Source organism: Schistocerca cancellata, chromosome 6 (assembly GCF_023864275.1).
Source record: "Schistocerca cancellata isolate TAMUIC-IGC-003103 chromosome 6, iqSchCanc2.1, whole genome shotgun sequence".
NCBI classification, from domain to species: Eukaryota; Metazoa; Arthropoda; class Insecta; order Orthoptera; family Acrididae; genus Schistocerca; species Schistocerca cancellata.
This window is the reverse complement of record NC_064631.1, coordinates 289,164,223-289,182,314: the sequence shown is the minus strand read 5'-3', so window position 1 is coordinate 289,182,314 and position 18,092 is coordinate 289,164,223.

The window sequence follows — 18,092 nt, the reverse complement described above, 5'->3', positions numbered from 1 at the left end:
ATTAAGAAACAGTGTAGTGTGTCTAGGGGGAGTGCAATACAGCCTTCACCGCCAGAAGACAACAGGTAGCAATCATATCACAACCAGGACGACCTCGTAAAACAACTACAAGTGATGATAAATATATCAGAATTACTAGTAGGTGAAAGGTTCAAAACAGCACCCAAACATTTGTGCAGAATTGCTAGAAAAGAACACGACAACTATATCTGTTGCAACAGTAAAGAGGAGACTGACTGAAGCCGGCTTGAAAGGATGTGTCACAGCAAGAAAACCTCTAAGGGCCATAAATAAACAAATGAGACTTGAGTGGGCTGGAAAACATCATAGTAGGACATCGGAAGATTGGACAAAGGTGTTCTTCACCGATGAGTCAAAGTTAGAGATTTTTGAAACCAGAAGGAGAATATTTGGTAGCCGATTTGTAGGGGAAAGGGTAGCTCAACAGTGTGTTCTACCTACGGTTAAACACGATGGAGGTTCTATTATGGTTTGGGTATGTTTTGTCGGAGATAGAAATGGCGACATTGTGAAAATACAAGAATGTATGGATCAGAAGCAGCACCACCGCATTATCATGCAATACGGAGTGAATTGTGCTTAATTGGGAAAGGGTTCACCTTACAACAGGATAATGAGCCAAAACATCGCTCGGCATACTGTACGAACTACAATGCATCAAAGGAAAAACAGAAAGTACTGAATGATATGGTATGGCCGTGTCAAAGCCCTGATTGTAATCCCATTGAAATGGTCTGGATGATGTGGACAGACGTATCAGGGAAGTTAATATATCCAGCGAGGAACATCTCTGGAATATTGTTAAGGATGTGTGGAATCATACAGATTCACGATACCCACAAAAACTGATTGACCACGTGCCTCGAGTTTGTGAGGTAGTCATTAAAACCAAAGGAGGATACTTTGATGAAAGTAAAATATAATGATTGTGATATTATTATGCATGTGAAAGTTAATATAATTATATTTTGTAAGAAATAAAGTTTAATTTGTGTTGTAAATCTGAAAATACCAGGGTGTATTCAAATTAATGAGCGGTAGCGTATATGGCAGTGTGCGTCCAAAGCGACCTAAAGCGGAACTAATACACGAAACAAGTTACAGGAAAAGCATACAACAGACTGACATTCGTGGATTACAAAAATCCCGATCGACTGATTCCTGAGTACTACTTTTCAATTTGGCACCACAACCATGTATAAAGATGTGATATATGAGTTCCAAACAAGAGTAGCGCGTTACATCTCGGATTCGCGTATTAAATGCGGAAGCGTCACAGAGACGCTCACGGAACATAAGACTCAGACGCTACCCCATTGGTTGGTTGGTTGGTTGGTTTAAAAGGGGGGTGGGGGACCAAATTGCTTGGTGATCGGTCCCTACGCTACCCGAGAGGCGTTTTGCATATCAGAGGAGTCTACCGTTATAATTTAAAAACTGTAGGCTCCCAGAAGAGTGAAGTATCATATTTTTCCCACATACATTTCGTATAAAGAGCATGAGGGTAAAAATCAGAAATGCAAGATCAGATGCCACCTTACCGACAGTAGTTCTTCGTGTGCGTCATTCCCATACGGAGCAGGAAAGGTGGAAAATTATAGTGGCAGCGGAAGTATCCTGAATGCTCACAGTAAGTACGCTTAGGAAGTATACACGTAACCGCGTGATTTTAGCGATCCATTCGAGCTCCAACATTTAAAGATCGTGGACTTCATTAGCAGAGCGTAGCAGTACAATAGAAACTGGAATACGTTCAACCTCATGTCTTGTAATTGAGACAAATAGGTTTGTAATGATTGGGTGACTCTGGCTCCTGAGTTTATGGGACTGCAAATGGACAGTACAGCTTTAACACACCTTAAGCGTCCCTTCTTGGATGCGCTGACCTGAGAAGCCTTTGCGTTCTGCTTCTGCTCAGTCATTGAACAAAGGAGGAAGATAGCAAGACTACGGTTTAGTGTCGGTCCAAGATGATCATGAGAGACTGAACGAAAGCTCATATTGGCTAAGGATGGGAAAGGAAATAGCACATTCTTTAAAATATTCTCTTTGCTGGAGGCATAATACGGTCCTCTAACGAACAGACGACATTTTAATGCGATTTCTAAAGGAGAAATCCGCTGGACGATTATTCCTTACATACACGATTTAGATGGCGTTACTTCCAATTACGAGAGTCATTCAGTTAGTAATGAACCCATTTCTTTCTTAGCCAAATTCGGTTGAAAAAAAATGCGAAATTTGTTGTGGAACATCGTAGAATATTCCTGCTTTAGTCCCTATAGTTTCATGAAGTTCCAACAGGTGGCGGCGCTATACGTAGCCTTCAAAATGGCGTCTTTGACGCTCCTAGCAGACAGCTGTCACTGACTTTCTTTTGGCGGAAAACCAGAGCATCGCAGCTATTGACAGTTGCTTGCAGAATATTTACGGAGATCTGGTAGGGAAAGAAAGCACGGTGAGTCGTTGCGTGAGGAGTCTTATCATCGCAAGGTCGCGCAAACCTATCCGACCTTCCGTGTGCTGGCCGGCCGCACACAGCTGTGACTACCGCAATGCTGGAACGTGGGGACACACTCTCCGTGGTGTAACAAAAATGCAAACGAACTTCTTCTCTACGGCAACGCAAGGCCTCACAAAAGTTTGTGTATCCGAGAGGTGGTCACAAAACTTCATTGGACTGTTCTCCCTCACACACACTGCAGCCCAGATCTCGCACCTTCAGACTGCTATCTGTTTGGGCCAATGAAGGATGCACTCCGCGGGAAGTAGTACTTGGATAATGGGGAGATTATTAATGCAGCAAGACGTCGGCTTAGGTGTCGACCAGTACAGAGTACCCTCCCGGTGAGGTGGCTTAAAGCCGTCGCACTCAAAGGAGGTCGTGTTGAAAAATAGGATTTTGTAGTCAAAAGATTGAGGAATAATATGGTGTATTGGAATCCTGAATGAAGCCAACCTGGTTTCAGCAAAAAATTGTTGCATTACTTATTGGATGCCCATTGTACTCTGTGCGTCAGTTACGCTGAAATGTTCATCACTTTCGTATACAAACATGTGGGTCTGACGTATTTTGTATGCCACTTCCATGGCGTTGCAATTTTAGTGGCCAGCAGTGCAGCTTTAGCAGTGCGGCTCGAAGCGAGTCGTCAGGGCGAACAAGGCAGACTTGGAAGCCCTGGCCTCGGCGCTTACGCTGCTGATCCGGCACAGAGATGACAGGATAGTTCAATACCGCTGCGCATCAATAGCTGGCTCTATCCTCACCAGCTCACCGCCTCGAGACGCGCACAGGACTAGCTGTTGCCCACGGCTCCCTCTACTGCTCATGGACACGCGAAGTGTAAACAGTGCCACTTCTAGCTCGAACAACGCTGACGAAGACCGTCATCTGGAGTGACGGGCATGAAATAGACAGTGATCGTTCGATGAACACAAACGCGTAAACACTTCTACCTGAAGGTCTACTTGGTAACGAAAGAGCGAACCAAACTCTGGCACGTCGGCTCAGTATAATCTGCAACGGAGCTGACCCTCATCATAGTGACAAAAGCTAATTACACTACCTTGTAACTAATTAAAGGACCCTACCTGCCAGTTTTGCAAACTGATTCAATATGCTCCTAAACGTATTGCTATCCTGTATAGGGTGAGTCGACTGTTGCTAATTCAAACCTTGATAAACAGAACTAGTTGTCCGGTCCTTTGAACAAAGCCAGATAAATCGAAGAAATCCTACGTATTTTGACACACTCGATAAATCAAACTGATTGCCATGACAGCTCACCCACAAACACACCATAATATACAACAGGTAACTCGAAAGTTTCGTTATTTCTCTTGAGTTTAAGTTCTTCGCAACTGTCGATTTCTCAATAGTGAATAACGTACGAGTACTACAATATACAAATCAGTTCTAAAAATGACTTCAAACAAACATTCTTCTAGGTCCGTCTTCCCTACTTAGGGAAAATATGGCATTCAATGACTACGTACATTCGATGATCATATGGAATTCTGCGGTGTCCAGATCGACGTTGAAATTTAGGTTGTCATGGCTCACAAATGCGAAGACGATGTAAAAGCAGAAGCCCAAGCGCCGGTGCCATCTGTGACTCCAAAGAGGCAAAGTCGTTGAGCTTGTACGTCCTAAGCCGTAACCCAATACGCTGCAGGTCGCTGAAGCACAAAAAGATGCCTCACTTCTCTGCAATACAAAACTGCAGTCTTGTTGTGTAGTTTCGGAAATTTGTACCTAAACAGTGTGTCGAAGTTAGGGCTGTGGCTATGAAAAATAAAGGTCATGGATTATGTTCACAAAATCAATGTATTTATTCAAAGTAGTCTCCCCCTGAATCCATACCCAGCTAAAATCGTTTTAAAAGTGTGTCGAAACAGATGCTGTAGTCCGGTTCTGGGATTGCATTTAGTACCGCAGTACAATTTTCTTGAATGTCCTCAACTGTATCGTAGTTGTGTCCTTTCATTGCCAACTTCAATTCAGGAAACAACCAAAAGTCCGCTAGGTCGAAATTCGGTGAGTCATTCAGGTCTGTCATCCCTTCGCTGGCCAAAAACTCGCACACGGTGGTCTCTTTGGGGGCTGGGGCATTATCTTGGAGGACCGACCAGGAGCATGCCTCGCGATAATCGGGTCGAATTCGATGAATTCTCTCCCAAAAACGATGGAGGACTCGAAAAAACTTGCTGTTGCCTCGATAAGTGTCAGACACGTCATTCGCAGCCAGGACGCCTCGTGTAGTGAAGCACTTTGACCTCCTACATGACCGCTGTCCAAACTTCAAGGATAGTTACGCCAGAATTCGCACCGTAATCTGTCAAGTTTTCGTTAAATACAACCCTCATCTATCCGAAATTTTTCTGAAGTCCCGTGAACAGAATTATCGGATTTCGACTGTTCGTAATTGATGTCGCTCAGATAATGACATAAAGTAATCGAAAAGTATCAAAAAATCGAGAAACCTTGCCCAACTGACAAGATTTACTGCGACAGCCTTCTAGAGCAGAGGCTCCCAGACGTTGGTCCACGTGATACACAAGGATACTTTGCTTTTAGAGTAAAAGGATAGTGAGAAAAGTGAGTCATAAAACTAGGATTTATTGTAGAATGTTTGCTTTGGACTGTACTCAGGATACATGTAGGTCGGATTGTACCCTTCTCAGTGTTCCCTTCATTAGTGTTCGCTACCTTGGCCGGCCGGGAATGATTTATCTGGTTTGACGTTGGCGATATTTTGATCGGTTCATGTTGGTCGTCATTCGAAAGTTTTTGTGCCGTTTGCAACTGCTGCCGCCTTAAATGCTGTACCAATGTGTGGCGTTGCAGTAGTCATTAGGCACTGAATGGTTTATTGTTGCTACTGTCGCTTTGTTGGGGGTTCCTTGAATGACATCGTGACCGGAAGAAAGCTTGCGTCTGGAAGCCCAGTGTGCGTAATTCAATGAGCTGATTCTTGACTAATATAACTGTGATGTGCAGTGTAACTTAACTGAGTGACTTACATGTGATTGTGTATTAGGTTAACTATGAAGCAGCTGTTAAGCCAGGAAGTTCCTTCTACCTACAAGAATACAGTTAAAAAATCTAAACCAACACCTAACCACAAGTAAGATGAAATCTACTTACAATTTCGTGTTAAGGCCGGTACAGAAACCGGTGATAACCCAATCCTCCACAATTTTCCATGCTTAGAAACGCTTTTACATCAAAGCCATGTTTCACTCTTGGGAAGTAAACTCTGCCAGAAGTTGGAAACAGAGTGCAGCAAGATTAACCCGACGAATAGCTTTCTTCCACTACTCCGTAGTTCAGGTTCTATGGCTTCGTCACCACGTTTCCCAGTTACAGGCGTCTGCATCACTGATGTAAAGTTTTGGAATTCCAGCACGCCCTTCAGTTTCCTGCTTATTGAGTTTCTTTCGTATCGTGGTGGTGTTGACAGGGTTAGCGAGTGCAATGTTCAGTTCTGCAGTGACTTTTGTAACTCTCGTCCTCTAATTTATCGTCAAAATCCTCTTCAGTGTTGCCTGTTACAACCACTCAACTCAATTTCGCCCGCGTGTGACTTAACAATTTTTCCGATTTCCCTATACACGGTATAAATATTTTATACAGTACCTCTAGAAATGCCAAGAACTTTGGCTGCGTTGGTTAGGGAAGCACCCATTATATGTGCATCAACAATCTGTCGACGTTCGGATTCACTTAGCTCCATATATGGAGATGGTATCTCTTCTTTCGGACATGTCCGAAAGAACAGATACCATCTCGATATATAGTTAAGGCTAACCGGCCACTGACCTTTATATGTGCGGATGCACACGCATTGCCCGAACTCTTACGGGATTCTGTCACATTGTATGCCGTGAGTAATGAGTGTAGTAGGCAGGGACACTATGAATGCAGTGTGTGGACATTAAGTTGGGAATGTGGGTCTCACGGGGAGGGTGTAAGGGATAAATCCCTGCAGTTGCACTATCCTCTGTACCCTCGGTGGCTCAGATGGACAGAGCGTCTGCCATGTAAGCAGATCCCGGGTTCGAGTCCCGGTCGGGGCACACATTTTCAACTGTCATCGTTGATGTACATCAACTCCTGTCGACAGCGTAGAATCGTGATTTAATCACTCATCTATAGATAACTCAGCTATAGATAACGCACTCACAATTACACAGAACACAGTTCCGACTGCGAATAACGCTTGCAACTTATTGAGCAGATTGCGTAGGAGCCGTTCATGGTCAAATACAACTGCGCGTCCCTGCAGACGTACGTAGCTAGCATCTGTATTTACGTTCTAACATGCGTTTCTTGCGGTGTTTCCCCTGTATACCCCAGTAGTCTCAATCCCAACAGGTTCGCCTGTGGAAGTTTACCTGCTATTGCACACACCTTGTGAACGCGAGCCATGTGGCAAGCACAACAAGAGTCAGCCAGGGTAAAAATAAAGGCAGCATCCACAATACAGGCAGAAATAAATCGCTCATGGCTGGATTACAATAGCGGTAAAATGACAACGGTGTAAACACACAGAATATGACCTAAAGACTACAAAGCTATTAGTCCTCATGGTTTTCCTCGTTTTATTCTTTTTACAATACTATATATACGAGGGTACGTCAATTATTATCCGCACAGAAGTTATAAAATTTTATTGCAATCAAATAGTTAACTTACAAGAACATCATTTTTCGACATAGTTTCCTTGCGTTTCAACGCATTTGGTCCATCGTTGTACAAGCTTCCTAATGCCCTCATAAAAGCAGGTTCTCGGTTGAGCTGCGTGCCAGGTATGCACCGCTTCTTTCACTGCTTCGTCCAAGGCAAATCGACGGCTCCGTAATGACTGTTTCAGTGGACCAAACAAGCGGTGGTCAGAAGGGGCAAGATCGTGACTATATGGAGGATGATCCAGTACTTCAAATTTGAATTTCTGGAACGTTTCAGCAGCGTGAGCAGCAGTATGCGGACAGGCATTGTACTGCACCAAACAACACCTTTTGGCAGCAATTCTCGGCGTTTGTTTGGAATTGCAGGCTTCAGCCTGGCAGTAACCATCTCACTGTAACGTACACTGTTTGTTGTTGTGCCGCTTTCCCCATTATATTCTAGTACTGGAGCTTTTGCGTGCCAAAAAACCGTAAGCATCAGCTTTCCGGCGGACGGTTGGGTCTTGAACTTTTTCTTGCACGTCGAATTTGGATGTTTCCATTCCATACTCTGCCGTTTACTCTCCGGCTCGTAATGATGGATCCATGTTTCGTCACCAGTAATGATCCTGTCTAAGGAGTTGTCCCCTTCGTTACCATAGCGATCCAAATGTTTTTGGCAGATGTCCACGCGCTTTTGTTTATGCAACTGTGTGAGTTGTTTTGGGACCCATCTTGCACAAACTTTATGAAACCCAAGTCTGTTGTGGATGATTTCGTAGGCAGAACTGTGATTAATTTGCAGATGATGTGCCACTTCGTCAATAGTTAATCGTCTGTCCAAGAGAATCATTTCACGTGAGCGCTCAATGGTTTCTTCATTTGTGGCGGTAAAATGTCGTCCGGCTCCTTGATCGTGCGTAACACTTGTGCGACCATTTCGGATTTTTTCAATCCATTCGTACACACTCCGTTGTGGCAAAACACTGTTCCCGTACTGTACCGAAAGTCTTCGATGAATTTCGGCCCCTGATACGCCTCCTGACCACAAAAAACGGATCACTGATCGTTGCTCTTCTTTGGTGCAAATAGACAGCGGAGCAGCCATGATTAACAGCACGGCAGCGATAACGAAACTAACCTAGCAGCTTGAAAATTGCAAAGATACAGCAACAAATAAACAAGGCATGCGTCATCAACGCAAAACGACAGTACTACCAAAATAAACAAAAATATAAATAAATTGCGGATAATAAATGACTTACTCTTGCACATCCAACACATTAGTCTGTTGCAGCTACACATTTTACAAACCATATGATATCGACTCTAGATATTAATATCTTTGTACTCTCAGCTTCCACAATGTGTGTTAACACCACTCTCATTTTACCGCTATTGCAATCCAACCACCACGTTGGCTACACGAACGGTTTATTTCGGTGTATATTGTGAATGAATGCAGTTTTAAGGAGATCGCTGTATTACGCTTGCCACAAGTTTGAACTCTTACGCTGTTTGGAAAAATGGGGTGTGTTTATACCACTATACATGTTTGTACTGAGACTGCTGGGAACTATGTTCCAGTACGTCACGATTTAACGTTGTAAAGTGGGCTTTATCATCCAACGTAAGTATCCTTATGTTTTCAATTCTAAAGTTTTGTTACCTCTGCAACTCATTCTTATTTTATTTAGTGATAGTGCTTGCTTCCATTATGCTTGAAAATGACAAACTGTCGAAATATATTTAACGCCCATAAGCGGAATGACTACGTATAATATGTAGTCTATCTGCTGAGTACAGATGACTAAGAGGGAGAGATTGAAATCCGGTACCGGCACGAAACCTACTATTCCTAAATAGCAACAAGTGAGCCGCCAAGCTTAATGTCCCCATACGACAGACGGAGCACCATTAACAGTGTCACATGCCCGCACTTCAAAGGAGACTAGAAGAGGTTTGGAGTTTAATCCATGGCAATGACGGACGCTCTCTTGATTAGAAAATTTACGCCACAACCTCTTCTCCTTCCACTGATTAAATGCTGAAAACTAGGATTCGAACGAACTACATCACTATCGAACAATTCGCAGACGTGCGTTAGCAAACAATACTAGCTACGTAAAAACTAATATAGCTGTTTGGGAGCTACTTACATTGTTAGGTATTTGGAGAAAAATCTGAAAAAAAATGTTCCTACAAGTATGCAACGTGTGTATTGTTCGTCACACTGCGTTCACATCTTATGAAAAGTCGAGCTATAGCTTCCCATTCACTCATGAGTAACAGACAGAGGGAGGGAGAGGAAGGGAGAGAGTGAGAGTGTGTGTGAGAGAGAGAGAGAGAGAGAGAGAGAGAGAGAGAGAGTTAAGTCGTTAACACTGTTGGCTGGGAGACTAATTATTGTCTAATTGGAAAGGCATAGAATGGTACATTTCCGTAACGAAGGGTATCTGTCCATTACAAGTGACTGATTAGTGCGTGTACAGTTTCGGTATTTGGGTCGTTGACGGCGTTGAAGATGCGATAGTGCTGGGGGAGAGGGAGGCAAGGGAGGTGGGGAGAAAACGGATATAACTGAGTGGCGACACACAGCTCACTCCTTTCAAAGGACACCAACGGCTCCGTTGAATTTACAGTCTCTCATGCACTCACTTGCTCAGCCGGTCGCAGCCGTACCCGGTGAGGCCGATGTCTTGCGATCGCACTCGGCCTGTCGTACCGGAATTGCTGGCAGCCAGGATGCCGATAGCGTTCTGTTGTGCTTCAGGATTTCAGTTGAAGCTTTTATTTTGCTTGTGCGCATCGACCAATGTCTCGCACGTACTTGGACTTCCTGAAACTTTTAGGCTGCCCACAACTGCGATGGTGCTCAGGAAATGCCGATTTGCTGTACTGCCTCAGTCCAACATTGCGCTCACGTTCCGCTACGCCGAATGCAACAAGTCTACCGGTTTTCCCAATGTAAGCGGCACCGCACTCTGACATTTAAATGCCTGGATCGTTCCTTTGAAAAGGGTGCGCTCGATTTCCTCCCACAATTCGTGACTGTGTTAACCCTCAGATGGCCACTTTGTGGACGGTATGTTAAACCCTAATGTTTCTTCCTTCTTTCAAACCATTGCCACCATTTCTCGGAAACGATGAGGTGCCATATAGTCATCATGATGGTACAGCTCACCTGTAGGGTGCAGAGCGAGAAAACAGGTGCACACGATCGGAGAGTAGGTTCCTGTACCGTACGTCCACGAGAGACGATGACAGACAAGGAAGACTGTTTCATCCCATGTTAAAATCCCTCACACAATAATACTTCCACCACCTGTCTAAACGATGCCCTGTTTGCAATGGAGCTGCAGCGCATCATTTGGTTTTCGACGTTCCTGCACTAGGCCGCCGGCGTGCACCAACGTTTGCAGCCGGTTATCAGTCCAAGCTAATTGTTCCCAAGCGTTGCAAGCCGAACTGGCCCACCCACCCTGGCGACAGCAGCACTGTGTCCATCTGTACCTAGATCTAATACCGACTGACGTAGTTGTACACGCTTGCGAGAGGGCGCTCAACTCAGATTTCGAATCGTGGTGGTAGAAGGGAATTGGATAGTCACTGTTTGGCTGGGAAGGAAAGAGTGGTGGTGGTGGCGCGCAGTTCCTGAATACCAAACTTATGGCCGGTGACATCGGTTAAATTGTGTACTTCTCTGTAGTGTCTCTTGAAGTGACATTGCCGAGGGTGATGCATCTGCATGCAACTTCCTCGTAAGATTACACGGGAACTAACCTGTGGATCAATTGCAACAGAAGCAAGAATGTTAATTTCCCCTTCTTCTGTCGTCACTTGTTCCCTTTGTTACGTAGTCTAGGTTTAACACCATTTTCACGTAACTGGTTGGAGAGGTTGATAAAAAACTGCCGAGATGGTTGACGATCATTGGGATATCTATTGGGATGTACAAGAACGAACTGCAATCTTCCTACACTCTCCATACACCATGAGCATGTCGGCTTTTCATGCAATGGTAAATCCCATCGTCCACTCACAATCTATAACTTGGACTGTAACACACTAACTGACCAGCAAGTCGCAGTTCAGTCAAGGAACACACATCCACACTATATGGTAACATAATAAATCGCACCTAGCAACTACGCCAGCTGAATGGTACAAACGAGTGTCGATCCCATGTCTCCGCAATATCCTTTCTTTCAGGAGTGCTAGTTCTGCTAGGTTCGCAGGAGAGCTTCTGTAAAGCTTCTGTAAAGTTTGGAAGGTAGGAGACGAGGTACTGGCAGAAGTAAAGTTGTGAGTACGGGGCGTGAGTCGTGCTTCGGTAGCTCAGTTGGTAGAGCACTTGCCCGCGAAAGGCAAAGGTCCCGAGTTCGAGTCTCGGTCGGGCACACAGTTTTAATCTGCCAGGAAGTTTCATAACCGCATAATAATAAAAAATGTTCAAATGTGTGTGAAATCTTATGAGACTTAACTGCTAAGGTCATCAGTCCCTAAGCTTACACACTACTTAACTTAAATTATCCTAAGGACAAACACACACACCACCCATGCCCGAGGGAGGACTCGAACTTCCGCTGGGATCAGCCGCACAGTCCATGACTGCAGCGCCTGAGACCTCTCGCCTAATCCCGCGCGGCGCATAATAATATAGTTTAATGTAGAATTCAATATTTCCAGTATTAATACATTTGTTCTTTTACAAGCAATTGGCTCTCAAATAAAAAAAAACTGTAGTTTAAAAGTAGTTTTTTTTTTTCAAATTTATGTTTTCCTGCGAATCATGTTTTGGGAGTTAAAGAACTTCAGCACTGCTTGCCTCAAACTAAACTAAGTAAGCAACAGGATCCATCCCCCTTAACAAAAAAAAAAAAAAAAACACCAATAGTGATTTATTGCTAATTTCTAATGTTACATTTAGCTACTGAAAACACAATATTCACTAAGCATTATTCAATGGACATATAGGTAAAGCTATCCGCAACCCGAACCTTAGTTTTAACACTGCAGTGTTTTACTGAATATGGTCCTGTTGTACAAGGTATGACCCTATTTTCGTGGTGGTGGTGGTGGTGGTGGTGGTGGTGGTGGTGGTGGTTAGTGTTTAACGTCCCGTCGACAACGAGGTCATTAGAGACGGAGCGCAACCTCGGGTTAGGGAAGGATTGGGAAGGAAATCGGCCGTGCCCTTTCAAAGGAACCATCCCCGCGTTTGCCTGAAACGATTTAGGGAAATCACGGAAAACCTAAATCAGGATGGCTGGAGACGGGATTGAACCGTCGTCCTCCCGAATGCGAGTCCAGAGTCCACTGCGCCACCTCGCTCGGTCTTATTTTCGTCAGTTATTAGGGACCTAGCGCTTAACGTAAGCTCCGTACCACGGTGCAAATTGTCATTTTTCACATACACAAATATTTTTTTCAGAGGTAAAATGAGGCGGAAAGTGACAAAAAAAAAATCGTAGAACCTACTGAGGACCGAACTGGGGGACGTTCGCATTTGTATTTTCAAGAAAGAAAATAAAACCTACTCAGTCCCTTTTTATTTTTACACTCCAACATTAATTGCTTTCAAATTTAATTGCTATTAATTTCGAAGAAACAAGATTCCACCTTCAGGCACTAAATGCGACAATCGACATATGGCATATCGACAACAAACCGCTCATCCAACCATCGGCATAAGCCACAGAGGGGCGGCTTCTGCGTCATTGAGTCGAAATTTTAGTTGGACCTGGCAGTCGAGGTGTTTTTATACTTACCGATGTTTGGATGAGCATTTCCATCGTGCTCAGATGAGACGCTTTCCGGATGTATCGTACACTGATTCTCGCAACTTGCGCCAGAAGAATGAGTCATGCGGCTTCGCAATTGATAGCAATTAAATTTGAAAGCACTGGATAGAGTTGTTTGGCTACAAAAAAGGCGTATCTACAGCATTTGTGTGTTTATTGAAGATTTCCCAACAGATAAAATATTTCTTCTTTTTTGACGTGCATTTGGGACAGCAGTACTTGCTATAGCGATATTTCAGTGTTGTACCTTACTGCCATCTTCAGGGCGAGTCAGTGAAAACGCTCTTAAAAGTATTGTTTTTATCCTCGCTGCCTGGCACTCTGACACCTGGCATTCATTTTAGCATTAACCATTTAACTGATAAGCACTGTGAATTTTCAGACTCGGCGCTTGCAACATCTACATCTAGATGTAGATGTTGCATCTACATAGATACTCTGCAAATCACATTCAGGTGCCTGTCAGAGGGTTCATCGAACCACTTTTATTCCGGTTGCCAACAATGACCACTACCCATACTAACTGCAACGTTTTTATCTTAGACGTATAAATTTTAACCGTGGCGCGTGCGCATTTTACTCTACTGTACTCTTCGCTAGACGACTATGAGGTAAACAGTCGAAATATCGGAAGAGGACGTACTGTTGTTCGAAAAATGACTAAATAAATTATTTTCTGCAGTGAAATGTCAGAAACTGACTTCAACACCAATTTTGTTACTGTGAAAGCTATAGGATTTGGATTTATAATCCGACACTTACCCAAAGAGCCACACTGGTACACTAAATTAACAATGAGCTTTCGTTAAGCAGTGTAGTGATAGTTCACTGTGAACACCGTCTATACACCGATTTTCTAAAAGTTGCTCGTCTTTTGTTTTTGAGCACCGTGACTCATTCCACGTCCCTGGACATTCTCCCTCCTGATGGACCATATGGATCACTACGAATGAATGAAGTGTATCCTGGTATTATTTGTTGATCACTCTGTACTGTGTGTCCGAGAAGAACACATACCTCTACTTCAAATCATTAAATTGTATATTTGAGTACTTTAGTATAAAAACCATGAATCCAACGTATCTGTGTGTGTACCCTCGTGCCTTTCACTGAGATCTATGCGCCTCCATGTCCTTGACATATTGAGCAGCATCTCATAAATTATGATCAAAGCACTTCCTCAACCCTCTTGCGCAATTCTTCATTAGTCTTGTACCCACGTTGAGCCACAAGGGACTTTAACTACCTGTAATGAATTGTGTAGAGTGGTAAGGTCGGCACTTCGTGCTGGCCACTTCAATGTTGTTGGGGATGTTGCTGAATCACGCCCAATCCAGCAGCCTCAAAACTGCTATTCAAATGTGTGAGATTCTTCATGAACAAAGTCTGCTTCGATTCCGTCCTGCTGAAAGCACATGTGATCCATAATTACTTGGTCTTCGAGTTGACTTATTAACCATGGGTGTTATGTGTTCAAATAAGAATTTTCATTCGCTTGCCCTTCAGAAAATTAGCATCCGAACAGGTAACATGATGACACCGCGGCCCTTGTCATGAGACAATAAAACCCTCGCCCCAGATTCTTTAAAGAATCGAACTCCCGTGTATGAAACAGCTTCATACGTCTGACTATTTTACAAATGAACTATCGTATAAAATATTTCAGGTTCAGCATGTAAATAAGGAAAGGTTTGGAATTATCTTTGAAGTTTGTTGGAAACTGCCAAGTGTTATCGTTATCAAACAATGGATGAGTGTAGTCTTGATAATTTTTGCTCTGTTCAACGCAAAAACTAGTTTTTCACGCGTCTCAATGTTTATGACGTCAAATCCCCTTTACTATTTGTCGTACAATGATATAATTTTGCAGATACAGTCAACGTGTAGGTGGATATTGTCTGCAAAACGTGTTGCAAATAGAGTCAGTAGTAAAGAAGTAATAAACTGGAGCATTATGCCCCTTGCTAAACCTTTACTGCATGAAGAGCGAAAATTCAGTAAACGATAAACTTTTCTTCCTTTCACAATTTTATCGATGTCAGGGATAAAAAGTCAGGTAAAGCTTTGAAAGTGTGTGTTGTTTGTTGCATGTCAATAAGTGTTTTCATTCTCAAATAATGGATAAATGGTAAAAGCTTTCTAAAGCCAACATAGCGTAAATATTTCTTTATTTACAACCAACCGGTTTCGACAGACTTTAGGTCTTAAAAAATATAAGGTGCCTTACATGCCGTCTAAGGTTGACTTTCAATGATGAGAACACGTCCGGCTAACGTTAACAGATGTGCTACTGTGCATTTTATTGCATAATGTGTTTATTATGACCTAACTATAATCTGTATGCGGCCAAGTGCACAAGGTGCTTCTTGATTTTAAATGTTTTATTTATGACAAACCTTTATATTACGTGCAACACCTTACCCACCTGACAACTTGGCTTGAGCGCCAACTCGAAATGAACATAATTTATAACATAAATTTTTGGAGACCTGAAATTGACAAAGTCTGTCGAAAGCGGTTCTTTGTAAATACAGAAATATTTATGCGATCTCGGCTTTATAATGTTTTTACCAAGTAAAACAGATCGCTTCTTCTAATTTCTCAGCACGAGAAAATTCCATCACACTGGATGAATACAGTCTGGGTAATTTACGCGCCGTGAGCTGCGCTGCCTCAAGAGATCTGCACAATTTATGATTGTAATACTTGTCTTACTGTGTTAAACCTGTAACTTAAGATTTCTCTCTTAATGAGTAGATTATGACAGCATTTTATATTTGGTCAATAATTACATGAGATACTGAAAATACAATCTGCTGCCACTAGAAGCCGTTAGTAACATAAATGAGGCGAGTTCGTTTCCAACTCTTGCACATAATGAGGATTTTCCTTAGATCACTCCCGTGTGAACTGCGATACATCGCACATTCACCAGAAAATCATACTGCTACGCGAGACACGGAGTTTGGAAATTTCGCCAAAAAATCACGGCAGGCTGCTTCATGACGTCGTCAGGAAATTCATTCACAAACATCGGTCGAAGTTCTTTCCTTTTCACAAACTTTTCTTCATGTGGTCATGCATTCAAGGACATGACACTTTTTAAGTTTAGCTGTTCTCATGCGAATGGATGCCAAGTTATTTCCCCAGATGTAAAAAGTTGAGAGGGGTACTGCAACTTGTCGGACACCCGGTAAATAGCTTGAGACAGAATGAGGACGTTCTTCGATGGAAACTGCGCTTTTAGTCAGCGCGAATGAATAGCGCAGATGGCTGCTGAGAGAGCAGACGCCCCGTAGTCGAAAGCAAGGAAGAAAGGAGGGAAGATTGGGTTTAACGTCCCGTCGACATCGAGGTCATTAGCGACGGAGCACAAGCTCTGAGTGTCTCAAGGATGGGGAAGGAAATCGGTCGTGACCTTTCAATGGAACCATGCAGTCACTAGCCTGGAGCGATTTAGGGAAATCACGGAAGACCTAAATCTAGATGGCCAGACGCGGGTTTGAACCATCGCCCTCGCGAATGCGAGTCCAGTGAAGTAACCACTGCGTCACCTCACTCGGTTAGACGTAGGCATATGAGCCGGAGCTCCCGCGCGCCGCCAGCGTGGCTCGGCTCGGCTCGGCTTAGCGGCTGGATGGGCGCGCCAGATACCGTATCGCTGCCTAAAAGCCTCCTCCCACGCGAGGCGGGGCCAGACAACGCTCTGCCCTGCTCTGCTCTGCTCCACACGCGTTCCCGCACAGCAGTCTGCTCTGTAGTTCCCTGTCTTACACAGCAACACTGTCTGCCAAACTAAGTTTTCGCTGAACGTGCCTCTGTACCACACGCCTTCACACGGTGTTTTACTAACGTAATATTCATTCCCTTAGTTACACCGGAACTAAAGAGATTACCGAACGAAATCACGCAATAATTTCATCGTTGTCATCATACCGCTATTTTAAAATACGACTTTATTAAGCAGTACTGCTTAGTTTAGAGTTCTGCTCAGTCCCAAGTGCATCTAGAGACGCAACACTTCAGAGTTAAATTGAAGTGACAATATGAAAGCATCTACAATTGCACTGGATGTAGCGTTTTCTCAGAAACAGTGTGATTACTTACCACAGATGCAGTATGATCGTCAATTCACACATGTCAAAATACACTGCCTGACCAAAAAAGTGAAGCACTAGAAAGACAAGGTTGGTTGGCAATGTAACTGTATGCGGGCACACACAATCGGGGGGCATGTAAGTGATTAGAGCTGCAATTCTCTGTGACAGGTAGAACGGACAACAGAGTGCATTAGTATTCTGCAAGGTTCGCAGGAGAGCCTCTGTAAAGTTTGGAAGGTAGGAGACGAGGTACTGGCAGAAGTAAAGCTGTGAGGAGGGGGTGTGAGTCGTACTTCGGTAGCTCAGTTGGTAGTGCACTTGTCCGCGAAAGGCAAAGGTCCCGAGTTCGACTCTCGGTCCGGCACACAGTTTTAATCTGCCAGGAAGTGTCATATCAGCGCACACTCCGCTGCAGAGTGAAAATCTCATTCTGCATTAGTATTGTTCGTGCTTATTTTATTTTTTATTTTATTTATATATTTTAATTTGTGGCAAGTACCTATGGGACCAAATTTCTGAGGTCATCGGTCCCTAGGCTTACACACTACATAATCTAACTTAAACTAAATTCCGTTAAGGACAAAAAACACACACACACACACACACACACACACACACACACACACACGAGGGAGGACTCTAACCTCCGATGGGGGGAGCCGCGTGAACCGTGGCAAGGCGCCCTAGAAACGCGGGTACCCCGCGCGGTACTTATTGTTGTCTCCAGGTCTAGTATAGTACATAAGGGGGCAAGAACTGCGTCAGATGTTGAGCGATCGCTGTCAGGGAAACAGACATACCGCGTACTCATATGAGATAGCGTTATCAGCATATGATAGAGTTTGAAAGGAGCCTCATAGTGTACCTCCATTTCGCCAGCTGGTCTAATCGTGCAGCATCCAGATCTGTGAGGTATTCAGGTGCGAGAGTGACCCGATGTGGGGGCTGTGAGCGTAGGCATACTCGTTGCCACGGTTCCAGTCGTCCACGTCTGAGA